Genomic DNA, 12,902 nt, shown 5'->3' on the forward strand with positions numbered 1-12,902 from the left:
CTCACATCATGTGTATGCGATCATGATTGTAACAAGGGAGCTAAAAACATGCCACTTTGCCTGTGAATAGCATAAAAAATGTTGTAAGATCTCAATTACGTATCTTGTCCTTGACAGAGTATTTAGTGTTATAGTGGAAGTGTATGCAATGATGGTTGTTGTACGGCCATCGTACTATTATTCCATGCATACAAAGCAAAAAATAGAATAATAAGCCCTTGGCTGCAACAATGACAGTCTCAACCATGTAAAACTTTGGTATACCTGCCTTGCACGATTACATTGGCATGGATACATGACAGTGCAATGTTGCGTAAACTATGAGCTTATATCCACATAGTGCCAAAGATATGTGCCATTATCATTCATGCGAGGTCAATCAATAATACTATGTCACATAAGAGAAGCCGTGCTTCACTTGAAGATAGGCAAAGCACTTTGCTATATAGAGTGGCTTCTTATAAAGTCTGCCCAAGCACATTGCTTTGCACAGCAGAGAGCTCTTTTCAAAAATGAAAAGTAAACAATAGACAAAAAACAAACAGAATGTGAAAGTTGACTAACCTTGTTTCCCACGTGTGGCTAGGTGTCTAGTAGTGTGTTCAAAGTGGCTCAAGTGAGTGAGTGTACGTATCATATATACCCTCTTGTGATGTAAAAAACTGCAGACATATCGACAAGTTTCTAGAAGTTCGGATGCTCAAACTATGCTAGGCATATTCCAAATATGGAAGTCTTGTCTTTACATGATATTTCCTAGTAGACCCATGTTGGATGCTACTAGTGCTCAAAGCTACAGATACTCTTGCTCATAGACAAATGTCATAGCAAAAGAAAGTCAACCATGTCGAGCATTCATAGATAATCGACCTTGTCAAATTGTATATTGTATTGAAAAACAAAAAAATACTTGCAAGACATATACCTCGTACCTTCTTGGCTTGAATATTTGTAAATAAATCCTTGCTCCTGTGATGTCTTAGAAATCGTTAGATCACGCTTGCCGACAATGGGTGGACCATGTCATTATCTGATTGCATTAACGATAGACAACCTACCTAGGATTCATGCTCTAGCAACTTGAAGCCTGCTTCTTTCCTCTTCTTGATAGGAGGAAGAGGATAAATCAAAGAGATACTTGGTAATCCAAATCTATGACCAAGTAAGTGTATGGAGCCTTGCTCCGTGGAATGAGAGAGAAAGAAGCATCACTGCCATAGGACGTATCTGCATGCCATGCATGACGAAAAACGTATCCATAATCAACAACAAATCAACCTGCAATGTATTGACATTCATTAACACCGCTACCTGGCACAAGAAGTAACTTGTGCAAATTTTGGAAAGAACTCCTGTGATGTAGAATTATCATCAAGCTAGAAAACTTGAAAAGCATGAAACACTGTACGGTTGCTCAACCTCAATCATGGTGCTCTTCCAGAAACCTTGCTCCAACCCATGAATATATCCCTTGCAGTAAAGCTCCTGTGTATCATCTTGATAACAAGGTATTGGTCGATTTTTCTATGAAAATTGTGCAAACACTTTGTGTTGCCATAGTACTAGGCCAGTTATGGATGTCAAAAACTGCATAAACACACGTTGATTTTCAGATCCCTGAGATGTTTGGATAATGCTGAAGGTTCACCCGTGGCATCTAAAATTTTTGCATTCATGATTTGTATGTTTGAGCCTCCATGGTTCTTGAACTACTTATCCTTGGTAGACGCTATCTGCGTTATTAACATCTCGCATGTGGCATCTCTCAAAAACTCGCACCGTGTAGTCCTTCTACATCCGTAGTTGTGCACATGCCAAGGGGTGCTAACGATGCACTTGTTGGGGGTGTGTAACTGGGGTGGGCATGCACCCTCAGAAACTTTGAAGAGTGGCCACCCTTTAACCATGGGTGGCCCCCAAGTGGAAAACAGTGAATCCAAAGTGATGGCAACCTTGCTGCAGAGCAGTGTGAGGAAAAAAATAGATGTCACAGGCGTTGTGGTGCTCCCCTAGTCACATAGTAGGGTCGGGACTCACTCCGCTTGGCTTTGAAAACCTGACAAGTCCGTCTTCTCCGCATGCCATTCATGTCAATTGCCGGCACCATCTCCATGTTAGCGGCCCCTCCCACGCGAGTAGCCGAATTCCTTTTCCTTGATACAAGGGGTCATGCCCACCCTACATCATCAAGAAGAAGGTCTCCTCAAGGATCTTGCCCACGGTTCTTCACACACACACACACACAAAGAGAACATGCAAGGCCCTGCCTTCCTCCCTCCTCCATAGCTCTCCCCTCTCCTGGCTCTCTCACCCTAATCCACCTAGTAAGTGACAATGCTTGACCCAGGAGACATCACTAACCATGCTCTCTCACCTTATGATGATTTTTCAAATGGCATTGAAAGGCAGAGGGGATTGGAACATGCTAATCTCCACCCAGCCATGCTCTATATAGGGCCTTAGCCTGTTAAACATACAGACCCCCTTGACTGTATGTCCATCATGGCCCTTGGCCCTACCCGGTCCTACACTTGGCATGACATTACTCCCCCCTTGGAGAATCATTTTTGTCCTCAAAAACAAGAGTGGTGATACACTAATGTTTTCCACAGTGGCATCCTTCATGGATCTAGCTGTTTGCTTGACCAAAACACGGTGAGGCGATCCGGGGCGGGCAACAAGAAGAGTGACCTCTAAGCATCCCTCTAGGCTCGCCTGCTGCTCAATTGGGTTGGGATTGGAAAAGAAACAATAAACACACACACAAACCCGCAACCTAACCCTACACAAATTTGGGGCACCACCTAGTTTTGGATGCGAACTAGGACGCGTAGAGAGAGAGAGAGAGAGTGAAAGAGAGAGAGAGAGAGAGAGAGAGAGAGAGAGAGAGAGAGAGAGAGAGAGAGAGAGAGTGTGCTTGGGCCGCTTTGAAACGTATCAACAGTGATCACGCAAAACACGAATATATACGTAAGAAAGAGAGAGAAGGGGGAAGGGGATGCTGGTTGCATTAATACCTTCTTACAAATCTGTCATAACCAATCAAAGTGAGATTAGCATTTTTTCAACATAGCTTGAGTAAATTACACCGCAACACATCACAAGACAAAGACAATCCAATCATTGTCTTAAGGCCAAGGAGTCCTCTCCACCCTATCGCCCTCTTACAGTATGTGGGATTTATGGCTAAATTGACAACAACACCCTGAGACAAGCTATCAAGAACTTAAATAAAACACCAAGACACTTACACATCATTGTTGTCCATGACTTCACGTTGGAAGAGAGACAAAGTAGCCATGCTTAGTTCAAATCCACCCTCCTTGATTCAACAAACGTTGTGCTTACACTTGTAGGAGAAATATAGGCTTCCTACTCTCAATTAAATGATCACTCTCTCTTACAATGGCATAGAGATCCCTTGCTAATCACCCCTAATACAAAACATGTATGTGCATAAGCCAATGAGATTCCACTCAGGAGCTCCTTCTCAAGAGATTGAGCTTGGCTTCTAAAGCTATAGCATAGTGCTCTTGCTTATGGCTTCCCCCTTTTGTGCTAGCTACAATCCCCTTTTATAGCAATTTTGAGGGCTAGGGTTACTCCTCTAACCATGGTTGGGTTAGATTTCTCAGCATTTTATCTATTTTTTTTCTTGGAATTATCAAGAAGTTGGTGGGGATAGATGAAGAAAAGAGAGAGGAGAGAAATGGAGGTGATAGGACTTTTCATAGTGGTTTAGTGTTAGTAGATTAGTAGAGTTAGTATTTTTATTAATTTACAAATGGGATTGGATATTTGCAATGGGAGTATCCATATAGGATACAAATAAGAAAGATAAATGCTTAAGAGGTAAGAAAAGAAGGATTTTTGACAATGTTGATGCTCCAAGTGTCTTGAGTAGGGCCAATTTTGACACTTGTTAAAGGTCCACTAGCTTTGACGGTACGTTTTTTCTCCCATCTTGACCTTTCTTAGGAGTCAAGGTAATTGAAGATGAGTAATCAATCACCATGATGCTGTTCTTCAAGAGAAGAGGTTGAATTTTGTGCTTTTTTTTATAGATATGAATAATTTGGAGGAGGAAAAATGAGAGTAGGTGGTCAATTTTGGAATGGAAGTGTGTGTAGGAGGCATGAGTTCACCATGGTTTCTCTTATTCTTCAAGGTTAAGGAGAAGCTGAGTAGGGTGTAGAGAGGAGAGGTGAGAGAGGTAAGGATGATGAGTGGAGAAGTGTGTGTGAAAGAGGATAATGATAAAGTGGAAGAGGGAGTGTGGCTGCATGGCATGGGCAAACTCGGGTCCACCAATAAAATCATAGCTCACAGGTCGTAGCTCAAAAAAATATGAAAAATTTTGAGATAAAAGTTCAGCGCACGATCTACAATTCTTGTCTTAATCACCTTTTCAAATTTGGAGAGCAAGTGGTCTTTAAAAATTCAGCAAAACCGACTGTCTTCTTTCACTGCACAAAGTCCTTGTGGGGTCCCTCTTTGGATTATTCTTTTGAATGCCTCCAAGAGTGAGTCCTCCATAATGCATGCATGCATGCCACATATCCTTGACCTTATATTGTGGGTCTATAATTGAAGATATTGCTGAGATCATGATATAAGTCAATAATATAACCAAGAAAATCAAATATTGAGAGGTCCAAAAAATATGTGCATGTCAAAATATAAATAATACGGGTGAAAAAATATAAAGGGGTCAACTTTAAAAGTAAATATCTCTCATTATGAGGCTACCATAAAAAGATGAAAATTTTTTGTGTTCTAATTTATGAGAGGAAAAGAGAATTATTGTAGGAAGGGAAAAATCACAATAGTGAAAATATATACACACAAATAAAACTAGTTTTTTTGGAGTTGTGTTGGGGCTGAGTTACACCAAAACTAAGAGAAACTTGCATGAAATTTTTCTATATGAAATAAAGAGTATACAAAATGGTAAGAAAAATTATGGTAATGGTGAGTCAATGTACATAGCATACATAGGCAAATAACACACACCTAAGTAGAAATATTTTAATAAATACCAAAATAATTATGAAAAATCCTTATATTTAGGCCCTATATATAATGAAATATTTACACACAAAGAGGCCATAATATACTTTTCTTTTTTATTTTATTTATCTATTTTGGCTCAACTAGCCCAGTGACTAGCTAATTGAGGGTTTTTAAGGAGATATGGAAAAAGTCCCCTAACTCACACAGACCTATGTACAGTCAAAGGGTGAGGATAACCACAGTGTTTGAGTGATTTGATAGGGTGAGCTAGCTCACTATGGTAATTTTGAATGGCCAAAAAATGGCTATCAATGGTTTAGTAGGAGGTTTAATGAAACCAAGAGTAGCATCTTGATTTTTCACATTGTGGCCCATTTGCAACCATCTTGTGTAGACTTCATTTAGAACACACATGAGCATGCTAAAAGAGTTATCACATCAAAGATGTACCCAAAAGAGTACCTCTTTTCATTTTCCATGAAAGTAATTGGCTGACGTAACTTATCAGCAAAATATACTTCCTTGACTTGTTCTCAATTTTCATTAGTAAACAACCCCATAGAACCAATGGTCAAGGTTAAGTACCTAAATTATACATGAAGACAGTCAATCTAGCCCGCAAAAATGCTTTAACTTATGGTGAGCAAACTCCAACTAGAGAAATAAATGCTTACTAATTGGATTGCTCGGTGCTAGCGTACGCACTTTGCATATCCTTTAGCACAAGATTACACTTTGTAATCTTCCTAACCCCTTGGAGATGTGTTTACCCACAGTTTACAGACAGTCTTCCTAGATGATGGGTAAATGGGGATCAAAATGTCATACAATATTGCTGAGGAATGAACAATGACATCCATAACCATCTTGGTAAACTTGAAAGATCCACAAGCACCCAAACCGAGCCATGACCCCTATCGGTGATTGGTAGATCCAAACATAATCTCAGAGAGGTACTGCACATAGAATGAAAATTGCTTCATAGCACTAATGTGATGAATATGCATGCCGCTCCAAATTAGCCTTTGCTAAACACTAGGGCCCATAACACCTAGTGTGCATGCATTTAGCAAAAAACAGATCCGAACCTATATATCCATGATCATCCTTGCCAATACTTATGGCCAATGTGATGCTCCTAGCACACGTTGTGACGTGTTTTGGCAAAATGGTGCGGACCACCCCAAAGTCTTTGCGAGATGTTTTTTGGTTCTCTTAGACCTCTTGGATGTTAATAAAGCATGCTTGTACAAAGTGTACAAAGGTGGTGTGTGCCAGCTGTCTCTATGCATGCGTGCCAGTTGTGTGGGGTACATAGTTTTGCTATTTTTGTACATAGAAGTGTCGAGACTTAAAAGTGTGAGTAAGTGCTTTAAAAATATGAATAAAAACTGAGTCTTTATCAGCTTGGGGTCGTGAGTGAGTGGGAGTTTTCAGCTGTGAAGAAGAAAGCCTCTCTTGCTGCAGTCTGCGGTGGTGCATGGGGGTTGTGTAGTGGAGGTGCCCGTGTGTGTGTGCGAGGGCCTGGAGCCTTGATTGGAGAGTGTGTCTCTCATCAAGAAGGCCATGAACATGGGTGGTGACCTCTGCACTTTCACCCCTCTTCTCTCATTTTGGTGATGGAAGCTGCGTGAAGCGAAGCTTTCTTGTACGTGTGTGCCTGCTACTCAGGTTTGGCAGTGAAAGCCCCTTGTTATTGTTGTGAATGGGAGGTTGTTTCCCCATGTTTTCCATGGTTTTTTCTGATTTTTTTGGCTGAGCATCATGAGTTTTTGTATAACTCATGATTGGCATGGTTTTTGATGGGTTTGTGTGCATGGTTGGGAGCCATTTTGGAGCCCCTTCCTACATATGCAAGGGCTGCTGAGATGGTGTGAGGCTATGGTGTTTATGAACAAAAGTGCAGAGATTTTACTTGGTTTTCATTGGTTTTTTTTCCCAAAATTTAGTGCTTTCTTTGCTTCCTTGACTGCAATTGATCATAGCTAGGGCTATGACAGTATAGAGGGAAGCTAGTCGAGTGTAGGCAGGGTTTTTTGCGTGCAAGGGTGAGTGTGTTTGAGAGTGGAGATCGGATCCTATCCTCTTGTGAGAGCTACTTTACTTTCCTCATATATCTTATGAGTATGGAGGTGTTATAGAGGTCACCCCCAAATCCTTCACAACGTTAAAGAGGAATGTAAATAGTTCAAAATAGAAACCAAATACTTTCTGCTCCACTTATTTGTGAGCCTTGCTAAAACGTTTGAACCATAATAGAAGGTGAAATATTAATCACTTCTAGGGACAAACAATGAAATCTTTTCATTAACAACTCATGGCCTTGCTATATGCATAAACAACCATCCATTGAGGTTGGTTAGTAGCACTTGTACGTTAACAAGTCATTTTGAGTATCCGACAATTTTTTGCCATTGAAATTGTTCCTAATACGATGTGCAAAAAATGGTATGGAAAACAAATTCAGCCAGTAGCTAGGGACATCGTCGTGACACATAATTGAAGTAGCGGCGCTAGTGTCAATTCCAGAGACTCATGTTCTCCACATGTGGAATATGTCTCATGTAAGGATGCCTGAAAAAAGAAGATGTACTTGGGTGTGGAGATAACTGTAAACACGCATGCGACGTGCGTGAGAGAGACCCTCATTATCCATGCTCCACACTAGCTAAACCAAACTCCTTGAGTTCCTAGACCATGTTATATCCCATGCAACAACATGTGCCAAATCAAACCCTACAAGTGGCTCCATAACTGTGTGATGGAGAAACTTATTTTGGACACTACAACCCAAAGTTCTTGGCTCTTACATGACCTGGTCATTTCTCTTAAGAGCAAAAATGGATGAAAACATAGCATATGCATCCTACGTGGAAAAGCAAACAAAAAAAAACAAAGCCAAATCAGATGCGTACCTGGAGGTTGAGTTCACTTTTCTGTAGTAAAAGGCACCTGTCCCAAATTTCCGGCCTACAAAGGCGTAGGAACACTAATTGAAAATCAATGCAATTCAAGTAGTATTACACATATAACCCTGGGTGTTGCCTTTGCAATCCAAAGCCCTTGGTTAATATCTCCAGTGTCAAGCCAGCTGGTTAGACTTTTGCAAGAAAACTGCTCAACTAGCAGCCAATAGCAATTGAAGTTAACGTTGAAAGTTGAAATTGTCCACTACCCCTTGGCAACTTGTGGACTTCTGTCCTTGAAAGTGCATGTGTGAAGGTTCCAAGAATTGACCATCAACACTTAATAAGTGATTTAGTAATCACAAGCTAGGTCATATCCCAATACTGTACTCGTACAGACACTCTTAGTGTTATAGATAAAATAGAAGATCCACTCAAGTTGGAATTGTATTCACAATGGGATCTTTTCTAGACCCAAAAATCCATAATCTAGGAGTTTTCTAAACAGTCGTGCTATTTGAATTGCTTGCTTCGTCTATACACCTTGGTAGAGAGACGCATTTACAAGTTTGAGACTTCCAAAACTCAACTTTATTTTTACACTCAAAGTGTGTATTGCTAAAATAACACCCAAAAATTAGTAATTGCAAGACGCTTGCTTGTCCATTAAAATCAATTGGTTGTCTGTGAGACTAAATAGATTTGTTCGATCTTGAAAGCAATCACTGATGGATTACAAAATAGATGGCACTTAGCCATTACGAAAGAGGTGGCAATAGATGGTGCTTAGCCCTTCCTATCACCATATTGACATAGAAAGATGTCAATAATATCATGCCTAGTTTCACCTTTCTTGGATGGGGGGGGGGGGGGGGGGGGGGGGGGGGGGGGGGGGGGGGGGGGGGGGGGAGAGAAAGAGAGAGAGAGAGAGAGAGAGAGAATGATGTGCTGAGGAAAACTCCTTATTTGAATGTGTTGTATGCCCCTTGCATATGATCCAATGCAGATGATGGCTATGTCTTAGATGATCCTATAAGCGTACAAAAATGTACTTGTACCACACTCTCGTAGAGAGAGGTACCATAAGTCACATCTTGACCCACTTACCTTGTATGTGATCGTGATTGTATCAGGGTGCGTATGTATGGAACTTTTGCCTGTGATTAGACATAAAGACAAAAAAATTTAAGATGGTTTTAAGATGTCAATAATTGAGCTTGTCCTTGACAAAGTAGCAAGTGCTATAGTGGAAGCGTATGCAATGATGGGTATTGTACGACCATCGTACTAGTATGCCATGCACACAAAGCAAAAAATAGAATAATAAGCCCTTGGCTTCAATAACAGTCTCAACCATGTGATCCTCTGGTATACTTGCCTTGTACAATTACATTGGCAGGATACATCATAGTCCATCGTTGTGTAAACTGTGAGCTTATATCCACGTAATGTTAAAGATGTGTGCCATTATTGATCTAAAGTAAATCAATAATACATGTGCACATAAGAGAAGCCGTGCTTTAAATGAAATTTGGCAAAGCACTTTGCTTTGTATAGTGGCTTTGTATGGAGTTTGCCAAAGCACTTTTCTTTGCAGAGCACAAAGATCTTTCGCAAAGTGAAAAGTAAAAAATAGATAAAACAAGCATAACTCAGTTTTTACTAACTTTGTCGCCCATGTGTGGCCTGTTTTTTGGTAATTTGCTCGAATCTAGCTCATAGCCATATTAACTACTCGCGTGAGTAAGCGTATGTATCATACACACCCTCGTGGGATGTAAAAACCTGCAAACATCTTGGCATGTTTTCCAAAGTTTGTATGCTAAGAGCATATTCCAAACTGTGGAAATTGCAATGCCTAATACTAGAAGGGAAGCCTTGCTTCACCTAAGTACTCATGGAGTTTTGCTACGCATAGCTAACAGATACTCTTGCCAATTTACAATGGCATAGCAAAAGAAATTTGACCTTGTCAAGCATTCACAGATAATCGACCTTGTCAAATTGTACCACGTATTGGAAAGAAAAATAAATTCTTGCAAAGTATACACCTTGTACCTAATTGGCTTGATTATTGGTATCCTGAGGATTTGTAGACGGAAACCTACTCCCGTGATGTTTGTCATAGCATAGTCATATGTGAGACAGGGAAAGGATAAGTAACTTGGAGTTGCACAATTCTGCGTTGCATGCAATCATTGCCAATTGCTTTAGAAAACTCATTGGATCAAATCCATAGGCCTTGCCTGTAGCGACATGCCAAAGGCCTTGCCTGAACCATAGGATCTAACATTGCCTAGGAACCATGTCTTAGCAAAAATTCCAAGCCAAGAGTAAAAAATTGACATCCATGACTGCACACCGTTGATGGTAGAAGTCATTGGGCCAACGACTATGCTCATAGGTATTTAAGATAGCACATGCCATGCATGAAAAACATTCACGTGCCAAACATGATTGAGCGACTCGATGATTGAAAATCCCAATGCGTGCTTTGAACGAAGAGAGATCTGCAAAATTCAATGAATGTAAAATTGAAAATGTGAAAGTCAACTTTCTTACCGACATTGGCAAGCCCTCTCAAGTGGTGGAACCATGTCGTCGTATTCCAGATGTCCTTGTTAGCAACATCTTACATGTTGCATGATCATGTATAGTGGCACTTTTTGGACACATTTGCAAGTTGTTGTCATCGCAAATAGATCCAAGACCAAGGCCATGCCTTCACATGGTCTCAAGTTGTGAACACGTCAAAGCTTTGCCTTGATTGCTTGGAAGATTTTTCCTTTGGATTATCAATTCTAAATCCCGGCTACCTACCCAATATTGTTGAGTTCATCTAAGTCTATGTTGCAGGCCATGCAACTATGATCCCTTTGCGCAGACTCTTGCATGTTTATGCATGCCACCACAACTGGCTATTGTTTGCCTTCATGTTGGACTTTGCGATGCAACCTTGGCCCCCTTGTAGAGGCCCTTGCATGATCATGCAGCTTTGCATGAATGCATCTAGGCAAACTGGTGTAAGCCCATGGCGTGGGATGGGCTGCCAGAAATGGAAGGTGCCCAATTGACAATGACCAAAAGCCACAAAAAAAAAACAAAAAAAACCAAATAAACCTACATCTACCACCATGGCAGCTCTATGTGAGGGAAAAAACGTTGTTGTAGCATTGTGAGCTGCTTGCCAAGCCTGCTTCATATGACAAAAAAGGCTCCTTGTGATGACAGCATGCTCCTAACAAGTCTGTTCTGGAGGACTGATTTGGTGCTGCTCAAGTCCTCCCCCTCTTCAACACTAGGGGTCCTACACATGCGGCTTTCAATACTCCTCCCAATCTTTGTGTATCCAAGAGGCCATGCCCATGGTCTTCAAAGCTCCTCCCTTGCTAGGGGGCTTGTCCATGACCCGAGAGAGAGAGAGAGAGAGAGAGAGAGAGAGAGAGAGAGAGAGAGAGAGAGAGAGAGAGAGAGAGAGAGCACATGCAACACCATCTTCCCCCCTCCTCCATAGCTCTTCTCCCCTGAGCTCCGATACCAAGGAAAGGTAGAGGGGACTAAAAATTTGCTAATCTCCACCCAGCCATGCTCTATATAGACCCTTGGCCTGTTAAACATAGACCCCTTGGCTGCATGTCCGTCCTAGCCCTTGGCCGTGCCCGGTCCTACCCTTGGCATGACAGGCATCTTTCTTTGTTTTCCACCAAAGTGTGATCCAACAAAGAGAAATTATAATTTCACAATGGCCTCATCAAGAGAACACTGTGCCATAGGCCAAACCAATGCAAAGTAAATTGAATGGTTTAAATATCGTCTCCTTTCACTAATATTTTCACATTCTTGCAATACATGGGTAGAGGTGAGCAAGGACTTTTAAGCTACTATAATAATTTTTCACACAATGCAAGCTCTAATTTGGTGGCTCTCATGCAAGAACTTCAATCCATGTCTACTATTTGATGATTCTCAAGGGACGGCTTCATCAATCAATGAAAGAGAACCATAAAGAAAACATCATGATGAATGGAAAGGATTTGACAATAAAAAAGATTCACGCATCATCTTCCGCTTGCAAACAAAGAGATAAAAAAAGATTCGCAGCACCATCTCCCACTCTTTCCCTAGAGGTGGTGCTTGCAAACGAAGAGATATATATTTTTAAATTGAATAATTTTTACTAATATATTTTCGTAATTTTGATTTGTTTCTTAATTGTGCTAGGAACTTTATTCAAGAGGCATTTGGGAGTGAAAGTACTAGTGATCAAGTGAGTTTATTCCATAGTTGCCTAACCAAGGAAGACATCTTTTCTATTCTTGACACATTGGACCCTATTTAATTGAGGAGGTATTACATAAAATTGTTCTGCAAAAAATCTCCAATTTGATTTTTGTGTGATGTACAAGATGTGTGTGATGAAGCTGGAATTAGGATCTTTTGTAGAAGCTTGGGCAAACTCAAACTAGGGAACATTGCTAAGGAGCTGTGAAGAATTGAATGCACCGCCACTTCTCAATGATGACATATTTCCTAACAGCCATAAAGATATAGCAAATGGTGTGTCCCAAAGATATATCAAGGGAGGGTTTTGGTATGACAGATAGAATTGTCATAATTGGTTAGTTTTTTGGTCACTATTGAGTGGATGTTTAGAAATCACAAGATCTCATTTGTAACTTGAATTCCTTGAGAGAGTGGAATGGCATGCACAATGAACATTGCAAAGGTGACCTATCCAAAGAGTGTCGCTTCCATCTCTTTGTAGGGAATGTAGAAGGAAATTGACTTTTTTTTTAAGTTCTTCAAGGTGTTTTAAAAAAATCTCCCTCCAATGCAAAAAACACACACACACACACCTTGCTCGAGTGCACACCCTTTGAGGAAAAACAATTTACTACAAAAAGAGGGAGAGAGAGTCTCACTTAATTCTTTTCAATTTTTATACACATTAAAGAGTTTCAAGAAAAGAAAGGTCCATTCACT

The 12,902-nt window shown here is 40.6% G+C and overlaps 1 pseudogene; it reads right to left on the bottom strand.

Moving 5' to 3' along the window:
• Positions 1-1,580: 1,580 nt before the first annotated feature.
• LOC147461661 (uncharacterized) lies at positions 1,581-2,113 on the bottom strand (annotated as a pseudogene).
• Positions 2,114-12,902: the final 10,789 nt, after the last annotated feature.

Source organism: Adiantum capillus-veneris, chromosome 3, assembly GCF_014529385.1.
Source record: "Adiantum capillus-veneris isolate H3 chromosome 3, ASM1452938v2, whole genome shotgun sequence".
NCBI lineage: Eukaryota > Viridiplantae > Streptophyta > Polypodiopsida > Polypodiales > Pteridaceae > Adiantum > Adiantum capillus-veneris.